The sequence below is a fragment of the Protopterus annectens genome, chromosome 6.part0, assembly GCF_019279795.1.
Source record: "Protopterus annectens isolate FY-2018-M chromosome 6.part0, PAN1.0, whole genome shotgun sequence".
In the NCBI taxonomy this organism is placed as follows: domain Eukaryota; kingdom Metazoa; phylum Chordata; order Ceratodontiformes; family Protopteridae; genus Protopterus; species Protopterus annectens.
The window spans coordinates 270100603-270114766 of record NC_056737.1 but is presented as its reverse complement, the minus strand read 5'-3'; the positions used below and the strand labels follow the sequence as shown (position 1 = coordinate 270114766).

General features: G+C 43.9%; 1 protein-coding gene across 1 annotated transcript in view; it reads left to right on the top strand.

Moving 5' to 3' along the window:
- LOC122804259 (transmembrane protein 87A-like) overlaps positions 1 to 14164 on the top strand; it is a gene marked incomplete in the record, with an annotated part of 1166529 nt that overhangs the window by 595602 nt on the left and 556763 nt on the right.

Genomic DNA, 14164 nt, shown 5'->3' with positions numbered 1-14164 from the left:
ATAGCAACAGGGGCTTTTCTGTAGGTTTGCATATGGAGTTGCCTCTCTCTTTGCTTCAGTTCTGCAGGTTTCTCAGAAGTTTCCAAACTCAGGTGTACACATGCTTTGCACTGGTCCACGTTATAATGTCATACTCCTTACTAGGAGGATGCATGTCACAACCAGGGCCGCTAGTTCTTTTTTGCTGCATGCACAATTCGGTTGTTGATCTTAATGTTTTAATGAAGTGTTAACCATGTTGATGCCTTAAAGCATCAAACTATTTTAAAATGCATGTCTTTGAACTGTTTGCAAAGACCTACATTAGCATTGTCCATTGTTTGGAAAAGGGCATTACATAAAGCACTGCTTTATATGCCAGCAATGCAGTCCACCTGCTTGGTAGTTACATGAGGGAGAAGCTTTTGGACTTCGAAGTATGCTGTGAATGGTAACATTTGAAGTCCCTGATGGAGTATGTGGGGTGGTCCCACAGGCAGTTTCATATCTTTGTCAGTGCACTGTCAAAGCTGAATAATCAAGGGCAGACAAGTGTTATCTTCTGAAAGTTACTTCATTTTTGAGATGAGACTCTCAGCCCCATGTCTTGTCATGGCACTTGTTTAGTAGGTGCTCTCATGTGTACCTAGTTTTTGCTTTTGAGGATGGCAGGGAGCTTTGTAGAGTTGCATGTCTGACATCCATCTGAGGGGGGGGGGGGGTTCATCTTGAAGTGTAAGCACTATCCAGACAGACATCTTGCCTGAAATTTCCTGTGACTGGTCTAATGCTGGGTACACTCCCCTTAGTTACATGGTCATAGTTTAGTGGTAACACTGGGAACCAGGAACTTTTCTTGGGCTTTAACTGGGCTTAGCAGCACAGATTGCAGTGTGTGAGAATAACAGACTCACTAAAATATGCAAGTTAAGAACTTTCATGTTTTTTTTCACAGATGACTTCAGAACTACTGCATTTTTACACATTTGATATTTAAATCACTTGGGCATTAATCACATGCTCAAAAATTCCTTACATGTAATAATTAGTAGAGCATATAAAATATTGCATGATAACTATAAGAATCAAAAGATGTTCATCGTGTTTCACTGTTGCAGTCATTACACTTGGGTTATCCTGCTGGCAGGCTACCTGCAGTCTGCCTGAATTCCAAAGTTTTGGTCCGGCGTCGGTTGCTGTCACCTCTTCCCTGACGTCAGTGTGCCAGGGGTATAAAAGATGCAGCCGACGCCATTTTCTTCAGTCTTTCTTGTTGCGCAGTGCCCGAAGCAAAAGAAGTTTGCAAGTGCTGGTCGGCCGACTCCTGAGATTTTTGAAATTGAATTTCAGGTCCGAAGTCTTCAATAAAGGTGGTAAGTACCCCATTGGGGAAACTTTTTTTTCTTGCTCCAGACCGATGTCAGAAAAAGTTAACAATTGCATTTCTTGTGGGAAGCAAATGCCTCATAAGGATTTTCACTCTTACTGTATTCCTTGCCTAGGCCCTGACCACGACATTGCTAGTTGTCGGTTTTGTGCTAGATTTAACCAACGCACTATTAAGCGTCGGTATGATTTTGCTTTTCATTGCTTTGGCTGAAGGTTTAACTACATAATGCCGTCAGAACAGCCGACGACCGGAGTTCATAAAAACCACAAGGAAAAAGAAAAGGACAGGCATCCGAGGTTCAAAACTGACGATGAAGCCTCTTCTAGGCCAGTCGCGGTTCGCCGGTTCTCAGTGAGGCACTTTCACAGCCCCTGACATCCGCTACCTCAGAGCCACAGGCCACCTCCGACTCCCATGTGGAGACAGCTTAGGCCTCTGGATACTCAAGGTTTTGGGCCTTCGGAAATTAATCCCTCAGATGGGTCTGGGGCTTCTGAGGGTGTTTTCAGACCTACACAGCTTTATATTAAGCCAACTTCAGCATCAAAGACAAAGACTAAGACAGTTTTAAAGATGAGAAAACAAGTACAGCATTCTCCGGGACAGACTTCCATGCCTAAGAAACAGATGCTCAAAATGGCCGAAGACCTAATTACTTTGATCAGGGGCTCCCATCCCCCTCCTGATAAGAGGCCTAGGCAAGACACTGAATATGCTTCCTCTGATCAGGTTTCCATTTCCTCTGACTCCTCTTCAGAACAAGGATACTCTATTCCTCCCTATGAGGATTCTGATGCTGAAGAATCTATTCCTTCAGCTTCTCCTCCTGAGGAGTATTCATTTGGGGAAACCTTGCATACCATGAGGGAGCATTTCCACTGGGAGAGCCAAGTTTATTCAGATTCTAAGAAAAGGTTCAGAGACTTACTTCCTCAGCACAGACCTCTTGCTATTCCTCCTGTTCTAGACATTGTAGATTATGTCTTTTCAGAGTCCGTACTGTCTCCCGTCTCTTTACCTCCTGCACCTGTTAAGTCAGACAGATACTACAGGGTTCCAGATTCTCATAAATTTCTGTATAAAAATCCTGCTGCTGACCCAGAAATGATTTCACAGGGTCCCAAAAGAGTCAAAGCTGCTACTGCAAAAAACCCTGTCCCCTCAGAGATTCTAGGGCACTGGAGAGACGGGGGAAAAAGTTTACACTTCTGCTACCTTGGCTGTAAAGGCTTTAAATTGTCAGTTTCATATGCTTAAATATCAGCAATATTTAATGTCTCTGTTCAAACAGAAAATGTTCACAAATTCTGAATATGCTGTGAACAAGGAATTGTAGGATTTATTGCATGCAGCTGAACAAGTGGGAAAACATACTTTGCAATGTGGTTATGATTCACTGGAGGCCTCTTGCAGGGCCCTTATAACAGGCTCGGTCATTAGAAGGCATGCTTGGTTAAAAGAACAGACTCTGCCTGATCATGTTAAAGCAAAATTATTGGATGCTCCATTACAGCATGATACTTTGTTTGGTGTTAAGGCAGAAGAGGTGTTGAAGAAAATGGAGGATAAAGCTAAATCTATGCAGACAGTGAAGGATTTCTTACAGGTGCAGCCACCCAGATTTAGCAGGAACTGGCCTTCTAAGAATTGTTCCTTTCCCGTGTCAGACAGGCCACAAAGAGGCAGATACAGACGCACTAGAGGCAGACAACAACCCCAGGGTTCATACAGGCCCAAACAGTGGGGTACTTCTACCCCAGGGTTCATACAGGCCCAAACAGTGGGGTACTTCTACCTCCAAAAGCAGAGAAGACAAATCACAGCCATATAGGAAACAGTCCCAATGACTTCCCTCTGCCAATGCCAACATTTTTCTTTTGGCAGCACCCTTAGGGGGAAAGCTAGCACTTTTTTTCACAAAATTGGCACATAATTACCCAGGACAAATGGGTCTTAAATATAGTCTCTCAGGGCTACAGGTTCCACTTTCACACCCTTCCAAAGGCAAAAGGTATGCCAGACCTGCCACACTATCAATGGGCAGAGGCACAAAAACAAGTTTCATCCCACATGGACATGAGGGCTATTCAGCCAGTGCCACAACAAGAGCAGGGACAAGGATTTTACTCAAGACTTTTCTTATTACCAAGAAAGGACAAAGCATGGAGACTGATTCTGGACCTGTCTATTCTAAATACTTTTCTGGACGTTCCGAAATTCAAAATGTTAACTCTGCAGCAGCTTCTGCCCATGCCGGGCAAAAAGGCTTGGCTTGTAACTTTGGACCTCAAAGAGGCATACCTGCATGTCCCAATCAGACAATCTTGCAGAAGATACCTCGGATTCATAGCTGGCTCAAAGCACTACCAATTCCCTGCACTGCCCTTTGGCTTATCTACTGCACCCAGGGTCTTCACAAAATGCCTGGCACCGGTAATTGCATTTTGCAGACAAAAAGGAATTTAAATATATCCCTACTTGGATGACTGCCTTATTCAAGCAGAGGCCAAAGACATTCTACTAAAGCATTACTAATCTGCCTAGGGTACACAGTAAACAAAAAGAATTCAAAACTAGTACCCTCTCAAGAGATAATATTCCTGGGTGCAAGCTTAAATACAACTGCCCAGATGGCTTATCTCACGCCAGACAAACAAAGGCATCTGACTTCTTACTTCGAAAACATGGCAACAAAGACCCAGTTATCTGCAAGAAAAATTCTGCAGGCTCTGGGCTACATGGCCTCCTGCATTTTGCTAATTCCATATGCAAGACTGCATATGAGGAAACTACACTGGTACCTAAAAAGTGTTTGGACTCAACATTGCCACAGCATGGAATCATTAATTTCCCTCATTCCTTGCCTGCAACAAGAGTTTTGATGGTGGGCACAGGCCTGTCACCACAACAAGGGACAGCCATTCACTTTACCCACAGCCAGGCAAACACTAACAACAGATGCATCAGATTATGCCTGGAGGCCCACATGGCAGGAAAATGTATTCAGGGCACATGGCCTCCAAGCCAAAGGCATCTACACATCAATCAAAAAGAGATGCTAGCTGTACAAAATGCCCTGACAGCCTTCAAGGACCTACTTCATCCAGGACAGCTGCTGATAAAGATGGACAACACCACAGTCATGTGGTACATAAACAAGCAGGGGGCACACATTCCTACCCCCTCTGCAGACAAGCCATGATTTTGTGGAACACAGCATTGACTTAACAAGTACACCTGCAAGCACAATTCCTGCCAGGAAAAACAAATGCTCTGGCAGACAAACTAAGAGGAAACCTCATGGACCCTCACGAGTGGAAACTAGATCCACAAATCTTCAGCATAAGGAAATGGGGATGCCCAGACATAGATCTTTTTGCCTCCCCTCACAACTGCCAACTTCAGAGATTCTGCACAAGGACTTATCACAAACAAGCATGGAAAGTGGATGCCCTGTCATTCAGCTGGAGCAACCTTACAGTATATGCCTTTCCTCCACTGCCTCTCCTCCCCAAGGTACTCCTAAAGGTCAGACAAGAGAAGCCACAAATGATTCTGATTGCCCCGGATTGGCCACGCCAACACTGGTACCCAATCCTAAGGAGCTTGTCCCAAGGCCCAGCCTGGACATTACCTCAAATTCCTCATTTACTGACCCAACAAAACAATCAGATCCTGCACAGCCAACTCGGAACTCTAAACCTAACTGCATGGAGGATACTGTAACCATTCAGAATACACCTCTCTCTAAAGCGGTTATGGATGTCATTTTGGAGGCCAGGAGGCCCAGCACCAGAAATTCTTATGCAGAAAAATGGAAGAGATTCTGTGCTTTGAACCAGGCACAAGGAATTGACACGCTTGTTCCAAGTATTCCTCAGATTTTACAATATCTAACTGAGATGCTGGACAAAGGCCAATCCTTCCCATCGATTAAGATCCATGCCTCTGCCATTTCAGCTCATTACAATACAGACCCACCTATTTTTTCATATCCATTGCTTGGGCAGTTCCTCAGGGGGGGCCAAAAACATAAGACCTCCAAGGAGAGCACCAGTACCTGCATGGGACCTCAATTTTGTCTTGGAAAAACTCACAATGCCTTGTTTTGAGCCAGCCAATACAGCTAACATAAAATTCTTATCATGGAAAACAGCTCTGCTCTTAGCAATAACTTCAGCAAGAAGAGTCTCAGAGTTACAGGCATTAACGGCTGTGGAACCTTTTATCATCTTCCATCCGGTCAGGGTTTCTCTAAGGACAAACCCAACATTTATGCATAAGGTAGTGTCCAGTGTGGCTCTTAGCCAAACCATTCATTTGCCTACTTTTTATCCAAAGCCGCAGAATAAAGGGGAGAGATTTCTGCATTCTTTGGACATACACAGACAGCTATGCTTCTACTTGGACAAAACTAAAGCTTTCAGAAAGAGTGAGCAACTTTTAGTGGCATATGCTGCAGGATCACAAGGAAAGGCTATCTCAAAGCAGACTATTTCAAAATGGATAGGACACTGCATTCATTTCTGCTATTCACAACATGGTAAATCAGTGCCTAAGGGCATTAGACCACATTCTACCAGGGCAGCAGCCACCTCAGCAGCCTTCCTTAGAGGAGTACCAACCAAGGATATTTTGGAGGCTGCAATTTGGACTTCAGTGCACACAAGCACTACCACTTGCCTCTTTACTCTAAATGCAGGCTTTGCCACTGCAGTCTTGCAGGGCCTTATAGCTACTCCTAATTCTATTTAGACCCAGCCGTCCAACCTCAGCTTTGGGATTCATCCCAAGTGTAATGACTGCAACAGTGAAACACGATGAACATAGTACAGTTGTGTACTTACTATAAATGTAGATGTTCGAGTGTATTCATCGTTGCTTTCCAGGTTACCCACCCACCATCCCCCTTTCTTTGCTGGGACTTATCTGTACTTCTCTATCCTATACAACCTATGTGGTGTATTTGCTTGTAGATGAAGGTATTGTTATTTTAGTGCATGCTTTTATTAGCAATGTTTTTTAGCCTACTCTTTTGTGGGCACCTGACATCTGGGGCAAGAAAAACAGAAGAAAATGGCATCGGCTGCATCTTTTATACCCCTGGCGCACTGACGTCAGGGAAGAGGCGACGGCAACCGACGCCGGACCAAGACTTTGGAATTCAGGCCGACTGCGGGTAGCATGATAACCCAAGTGTAATGACTGCAACAGTGAATACACTCTTACATCTACATTTATGGTAGGTACACAACTGTACTTTCCCTGCAGACTATTTTATCAGAAGTACCAGGTGAGCAAATTGGTATAACTAAGGAAATGTTTTTTTTGAGCTATGATAGAGAATCGGAATTGCCTAGATGTAGTAAGGTGCTGCTGCGTCTAATTATAATGACTGCCAGAAAAGCAGTTACTGAAAATGGAATTCAAAGTCTAAACCAACTGTACTATAAGTAGTGGATATAGTGACAGAGATAAAACAACTGGAAGTGGGATTTTTAAAAAAAGGGTAGGAATACATTACACAGAAAAAAATGAGAATTGTAGGAACAATACACGTGCAATAATATTCTGGAGGAGGATTGAGATCTAAAAGAAGGCAGGATTTGATTGAGCTTCATAATGTTTGACTGACTGGATGGATAAATCATAAGTTATGTATAATGTTTGTAACTAAAAATATCAATATGTTTTGCTTTCATTTATACCAGTGAATGACTGCCTGTGTCTTAAGTGATAATTTAATAAAGATGTTTCTTGTTTTAAAAAAACTCCTTATATTTAAATGTATATTGGCACATAAAATAACTTTATTAGTATCATGAATTACAATATTATTAAATATAAAAAAACCTCAAATTGTTTATTTCATAATAAATTTTACTACAATAATAAACAAATGTAATTAAAATCTATGTACTTGTGAAAAAAGATGATGGTAATAGAAATCTGTGTGTATGATTGTACTCGTACAATAAACATATTACAGATGTTCGTGTTTAACTGTTGCAGTTATCACATTTGGGTTTATCCCCGCCAGGGTAGCCCTCGGCCGGCCCGAATACCAGAGGGCTTAGTATTTCTGCGTCTTTTGCTGTCGCTTCAGGACTGTCAGGCCATAAGTAGTATAAAATAAGGCAGTTGACGCCATTACATTAGTCTTTCTTGCTGAGGAGCCCGAAGCAGAAGCAGTTCACACAAGTGCCGGTCGGCCGCTACCAGAATTTCATCTTCTGAATTGAAGCTGAAGTCTTCCAAAAGCTAAGTACCACGTTGGGGATCCTTTTTTCCTGCTCTAACCGACGTCAGAAAAAGTTAACAATTGTCTCGCCTGTGGAAAGCAAATACCACACCGAGACTTTCATTCTTACTGCGTCATTTGCTTAGGCCCAGACCACGACTTCCCTCACTGTCACTTTTGTGCTTTAACACCAGAGCCATACATCGTCAGGCCCTTATTGTAGCTAGATACTTTCGCTTACAGTCCTCGAATTCCGATATAGCTTTGGTAAACCATCTGACAGCAGATCTTCTGAAAAAATGTAAGGATAAAGACAGAGACAGACCGCACGGGTCCAAGCCTACTGACGACGTTTCCGTTAAGTTAGTCGTCAGTTCTCTGGTCCTCAGTGAGGTACTTTTGCAGCCCCTGGTGCCCACTTCTGTGGATTCACAGGCCGCTACCGAGGCCCTTTCAGAGTCCGGTATACGGCAAAACTCCTCTTTGACTAAGGATCCTGCGCTTGTCTCACCCTCGGATGAGTCTGGAGCAGCTGAGCAGGCACCAGCTTCCAAGGAATTACTTCGCACTACCGATTCTCGTCACAAACCAATGACTCCTGACACCCTCCCTCCTGCACCCAGAAAACCTGACAGGTATTAGAGTCCCTGACTCGCACATTTATTTTCAAAAACTCTACTGCTGACCTTGAGGTAATTTCTCAAGGGCCCAAAGGAATTAAAGCAACCTCTGCTAAGAATCCCACCCCCTCAGATAGGGATTCCCGAGCATTAGACAGATGGGGTAAAAAAGTATACACCTTTGCTACTCTTGCTATCAGAGCACTAAATTGCCAGTTCCATATGCTAAAATTTCAGCAACATACCATGGAACTCCTCAAACAAAAAGTGTCTTCCTTTCCTGCTTGTGCAGAATCTAAAGCGTTATAGGAGATAATGCATTCTGCAAGTCAAGTGACTAAGTATACCTTACACTGTGGTTTTGATGCTCTAGAAGCTTCTTGCAGGGCAGCAGTCACTGTTTCTGTCCTTAGAAGACATGCATGGCTTAAGGAATAGCCCTTGCCAGACCATGTTAAATCTAAATTATTGGATGCACCCTTGCACAAAGACAATTTATTTGGCACTAAGGCAGAGGAGGTCTTTAAAAAGATGGAAGAAAAAGCTAAATCTTTGCAGACAGTTAAGGATTTCCTACAGGTCCAGCCACCAAAATTCAGCAGGCATTGCACCTCCAAGCACTGGTCCTTTCCTGCTCCCACCAGGTCAGTTCAGCCCAGACCCCAGGGAAGCAGACCCCCCCAGACAAACAGCCACAGGGAATGCAGAGCTCAAAACAGTGGAATTCCTCCACTTCAAAACCAGGGAGTTCTAAGCCACCCACTCATGGTAATAACTCACAATGACTCTCCTCCCCCACCCCCTTCCTCTGCACATCTACACTTACCCTAGGAGGAAAACTCTCCTTTCATGCAAGCACCTGGGCTACCATTACCAACGACTGCTGGGTCCTCAACATAGTGTCCCAGGGATACAGATTTTCTTTCCACACACTTCCAACCCCAAAAGGGTTCCCTGATCTACCTCCAAACCAGTGGGCAGAGGAGAAAAAGCAAGTGCTTTCCTTGCTCCCTATGAGGGCAATAAAGCACGTTCCTGCAGAATAGATAGGCCAAGGTTTCTACTCCAGACTATTTCTGGTACCCAGAAAAGAGGGCACCTGACGCCCCATCCTCAATCTATCCTTTCTAAACACCTTCCTGGTGATACCAAAATTCAAAATGCTCACCCTCCAGCAACTGCTACCCATGCTCTCCAAGGATGCTTGGCTAGCCACCCTAGACCTAAAAGAGGCCTAACTCCACATCCCTATCAGGGAATCATGCAGGAAATATCTATGTTTCAGGGTAGGATCCCTGCAGTTTCAGTTCTCTGCGCTTCCCTTTGGCTTATCTACTGCTCCCAGTGTTTTCACAAAATGTCTGACTCCCGCCATTGCCTTTTGCAGACAAAGGAATATCCAGATTTACCCATACTTAGACAACTGCTTAATTCAAACAGACAGGAAAAGCTGCTCAAGCACATGGCCTTTGTAAAGTCCCTACTGACCTCCCTAGGGTACACTATCAATGAAAAGAAATCCAAAGTAGTACCCACCCAAAGGATTATATTCCCGGGAGCATTCCTTACACCAGAAGAGCAAACTTCCTTAATAACCTACTTCTCTCAACTAGCCACCAGACCCCAGTTGTTTCCAAGGAAAATCCTGTAAGCTCTGGGGTTCATGGCATCTTAAATTCTACTCATTCCATATGCCAGACTGCATATGAGGAAACTTCAGTGGTACCTAAAAAGCCTTTGGTGTCAACACTTTCAAGACCTTGAAACTCTTATGCCAATAAGACCTTGCCTAAGGAAAGATTTTCTTTGGTGGGCAGCAGCATGCTCCCACAACAAGGGACTACCTTTCTCACCACCACCCCGCCACCCAGACCCCCACCACAGATGCATCCAACTATGCATGGGGTGCTCACCTGGACTGCAGGTGCATACAGGGCCAATGGAGCCCACAGCAAATCAATCTGCACATCAACCAGAAAGAGATGTTAGCTGTCTAACATGCATTGACAGCTTTCAGGCCCCTACTCTCCCCAGGGGCTCTCCTGATCAAAATAGACAACACCACTGTAATGTGTTATATCAACAAGCAGGGAGGTACTCACTTCTACCTTCTATGCAGGCTGGCCATCACCCTTTGGCACACAGCCTCTGCCATGCATCTCCACCTATTAGCACAATTCCTGCCAGGTTCTCTAAACTCTCTGGCAGACCACTTAAGCAGAAATCTTCTGGGCCCACACAAGTGGCAGCTAGACAAAAGAAACTTCACCCTAATAACTCAGAAGTGGGGCACCCCGAAGGTCAACTTCTTCGCCTCCCACACCAACCATCAGCTCAGCAAGTTCTGCACCAGAGAACATCACTGCATGGCTTGGAAGTGGATGCCCTAGCCTTCTCCTGGGTCAGTCTATCGGTCTAAGCATTTCCTCCACTACCTCGCATCACCAGGGTACTCCTCAAAATAAGGGAGGAAAAACCAAGGACAATTCCTATTGCTCCAGACTGGCCTCGCCAGCACTGGTACCCACTGCTGTGCAGCCTGTCCCCACTGCTACCATGGCATCTCACTCAGACCCCAACCCTCCTGACCCAGAGAGAAGGAGAATTCAAGTATCCCCAATTGCAGACCCTCAGTTTGGCAGCCTGGCTTATTCCCTGTCCAGAGATCAATCTGCCAACCTCAGTAAACAGGTTCTAGATGTTATATGTGAGGCCAGACGCCCTAGCACTAGAAAGTCTTATGCTGACAAATGGAAAAGGTTCTGCACCTGGATTCAGGCCAAGGGAGCCAACACAGTGCACAGAACTCCTTACCTCTCATCCTGGATTACCTAGCTGACCTGCTACACAGTGGTCTGTCCTTTTCCTGTATTAAAATTCATACCTGTGCTGTGTCTGCTCATTTCCACACTGAGGAGTCCCTTTTCTCACACCCTCTGATCAAACAATACCTAACAGGGGATAGCAACTTGAGGCCACCCAGAAAAGCACCCACCCCAGATTGGGACCTTATCTGTGTGTTCAAAAAGCTCACCCTGCCACCCTATGAAATGAGCATCTTCAGCATAGCTAAAATTTATCTCCTGGAAGACCGCCTTTCTTTTAGCCATCACTTCAGCCAAAAGAGTCTCCAAGCTACAAGCACTCATGGCTGTGGAGCCCTACATCATCTTCCATGCTGACAGGGTTTCCCTCAGGACTAACCCATCCTTCATGCCCAGAGTGGTGTCCAGTGTGGCTCTCAAACAATCCATTCATTTGCCCACCTTTTTTCCTAACCCACAAAACAAGGGGAAAGGATCCTGCACTCTCTTGATGTGCACAGACAGCTCAGATTCTATCTAGACAGGAATAAACCTTTCAGAAAGTCTGATCATTTACTGGTTAGCTTTGCTGCAGGGGCAGAGGGCAAAGCCATTTCCAAACGAACAATTTCAAATTGGATAGCACACTGCATCCATTTCTGTTACAAGCAACATGGACAACCTCCCCCTAAGGGGGTCAGGACTCACTCCAACAGAGCAGCCTCCACCTCTGCAGCTTTCCTCAGAGGAGTCCCCATCAGGGACATCCTGGAGGCTGCCACCTGGACATCTGTTCACACTTTCACCAAGCATTACCACCTGCCTATTTTCTCCAAATCCAGGCCAGGCTTTGCCACTGCAGTGTTATAGGGCATCCTAGCCAGCCCCTGGTCTCCTTGACTGCCTCCACCCTTTTCCTCAGCTTTGGGAATCAACCCAAATGTGATGACTGCAACAGTGAGACATGAAGAACATAGTACAGTTGCGTACACTTGCCATAAATGTAGATGTTTGAGTGTATTCACTGTTGCAGTCCTGGTTTCCCTCCCTCCATCCCCCTCTTTTTTTCTCTCTCTACTTACAAGGAACATTTTGGTATTTACTTTCTACTGTTGGGGTTCTTCCACCATAATCTGGCTCCCACTTGGGGGCTCCTGACAGGGCAAGAAAAACTGATGTAATGACATCAGCTGCCTTACTTTATACTACTGACATCAGTCCTGAAGCGACAGCAACCAACGCAGAAATACTAAGCCTCTGGTATTCGGGCCGGCCCAGGGCTACCCTGGCAGGGATAACCAAAATGTGAGGACTGCAACATTTAATACACTCTAACATCTACATTTATGGTAAGTGTACACAACTGTACTTTTTGCAGCCCTATACTTCAAAATGCTTGTTGAACTCATTGTTCAACCCTGGTACTTAAATGTTAAAGATGAAAGCACTTAACCTACACATTTTTAGTGCAATTGTTATTCTTGAGTTGTGCACGTATATTTAGCTTTGGTTATTATTTTGTGTCTTACTGCTGTAAATTTATTTTGTGGATTTTTTCAGGGATAACAGGACTGCACAGTTAGAAAATGTGGCTTGATGCCAGCACTCATGCTGGTAGGCCACTCAAGTTTCTTTGCTGTTGTTGGTAATTACATTCTTGCCTGCTAGTATCCTGCTGTCCCATAGTGGTAGCAACATTCTTTATCTCTTGAGTGATACTTATTCAGTGAATTTCTGGGTCTTTGCCTTTGTCTGAAAAGATTTGAAGCCTGCATAAAGTAAAGCACTGCTTGTGATTCCCTGCTAAGTGAGGAAACCTATATTTTTTGTCTGTGACTGATATGGCTGCTTTTCTGATACCTGCTCTAGTTTGTTTTCTGTTTTAAGAAATCTGCTTGGCCTGGTGTTTTTGTTCTATGTGAGAGGGAGAGACTTTGCACATTTCTCATTTTTTTCATTGATTAAATTGTCTGTTGAGTGATAACTTAAATACTCAATGAAATTATGGGCACCTGTCTTTGAAAAGATTTGAAGCTTGCATAAACTAAAGCACTGCTGTTGATTCCCTGGTGTGTTTCCCACTCACCCTCCCTTTTGTTGAGCTGCGTTTTAAACATGGTGATTTTAAGCTGCCTACTCCTAATATAAATTGTGCTTAATAAGCTCCTCCCTTTCTACACTGCTGTTGATGTCCTGAATTATTTATTTGCCTTTCCTTGTGATTATATTGAAAAAGTGCATTTTTGCATTCCATTGTCTGTTCTACTTGATCAGACTTCATTATCTAGCTAGCAGTTGGGTAAAATAGTGTAGTTTTACAGTCTAGCAAACAATTGTTTTTGCATCAAAAGAGGTCAGTAGATTTTCCTTCTAGTGCAGTGAGAGGAAGCCTGGTCTGTTAAAGTAGGGGAAACAGTTGAGATTTCTCACTGGAGTTTTATTGGCTGGAGGGCTTAGTAATCAGCTTGTCTTGTTTTTGTGTCTTTATAAAATCTGTACAGTTAAGTGTCTGTTGGCTCATTTATTCAATATGAAGTACTTTTATTGAATAATCACATTTTTATAAGCTGTTTTAAAGTGCACTGCTGTATCTATATATTTGTTTGTTTGTGATAGCATTTTGTACTATTTAAGTTTGTTTGTGGTAGAGCATTTTACTTCATATAGTCCTTTACTATGTTTTTGCATTGGGAGCACTGGGATTGTTCATCTGGTGGCAGTAGGTGTTTATCTGGTCTATCTGAGCTGGAAAGCACACAAAAGGGCTCAAGTATTTTTTGTACTACTCTGCATGTGATTTGCACTGTTTTGATACTTAAATAGTACTGACTAGATTCAGACCTGCTGAATCTAGCCTGCTGTTGATACACTTGAGCACTAAACCAGCCATCTCATGTTAAGAAGCACTCCCGTGCACCCTTGTGGCAGAAGAGTGTGGATCCAGCCTTGTCTGAGCTAGAGCTTGGTGGATAAAGGTTCATTGTGTGCTATCCTATTAATTGATTATCTTAAAAGTGTTTAATTCCATCTGTATTTAAGCATCATGTTTGTGCGGGTTTGCACTCATTTAACCAGTGCTGCTATGTGTTTTGGTGTCCCTTGCCAGAGGTCTAGAGTGTTTCTGCTTTTA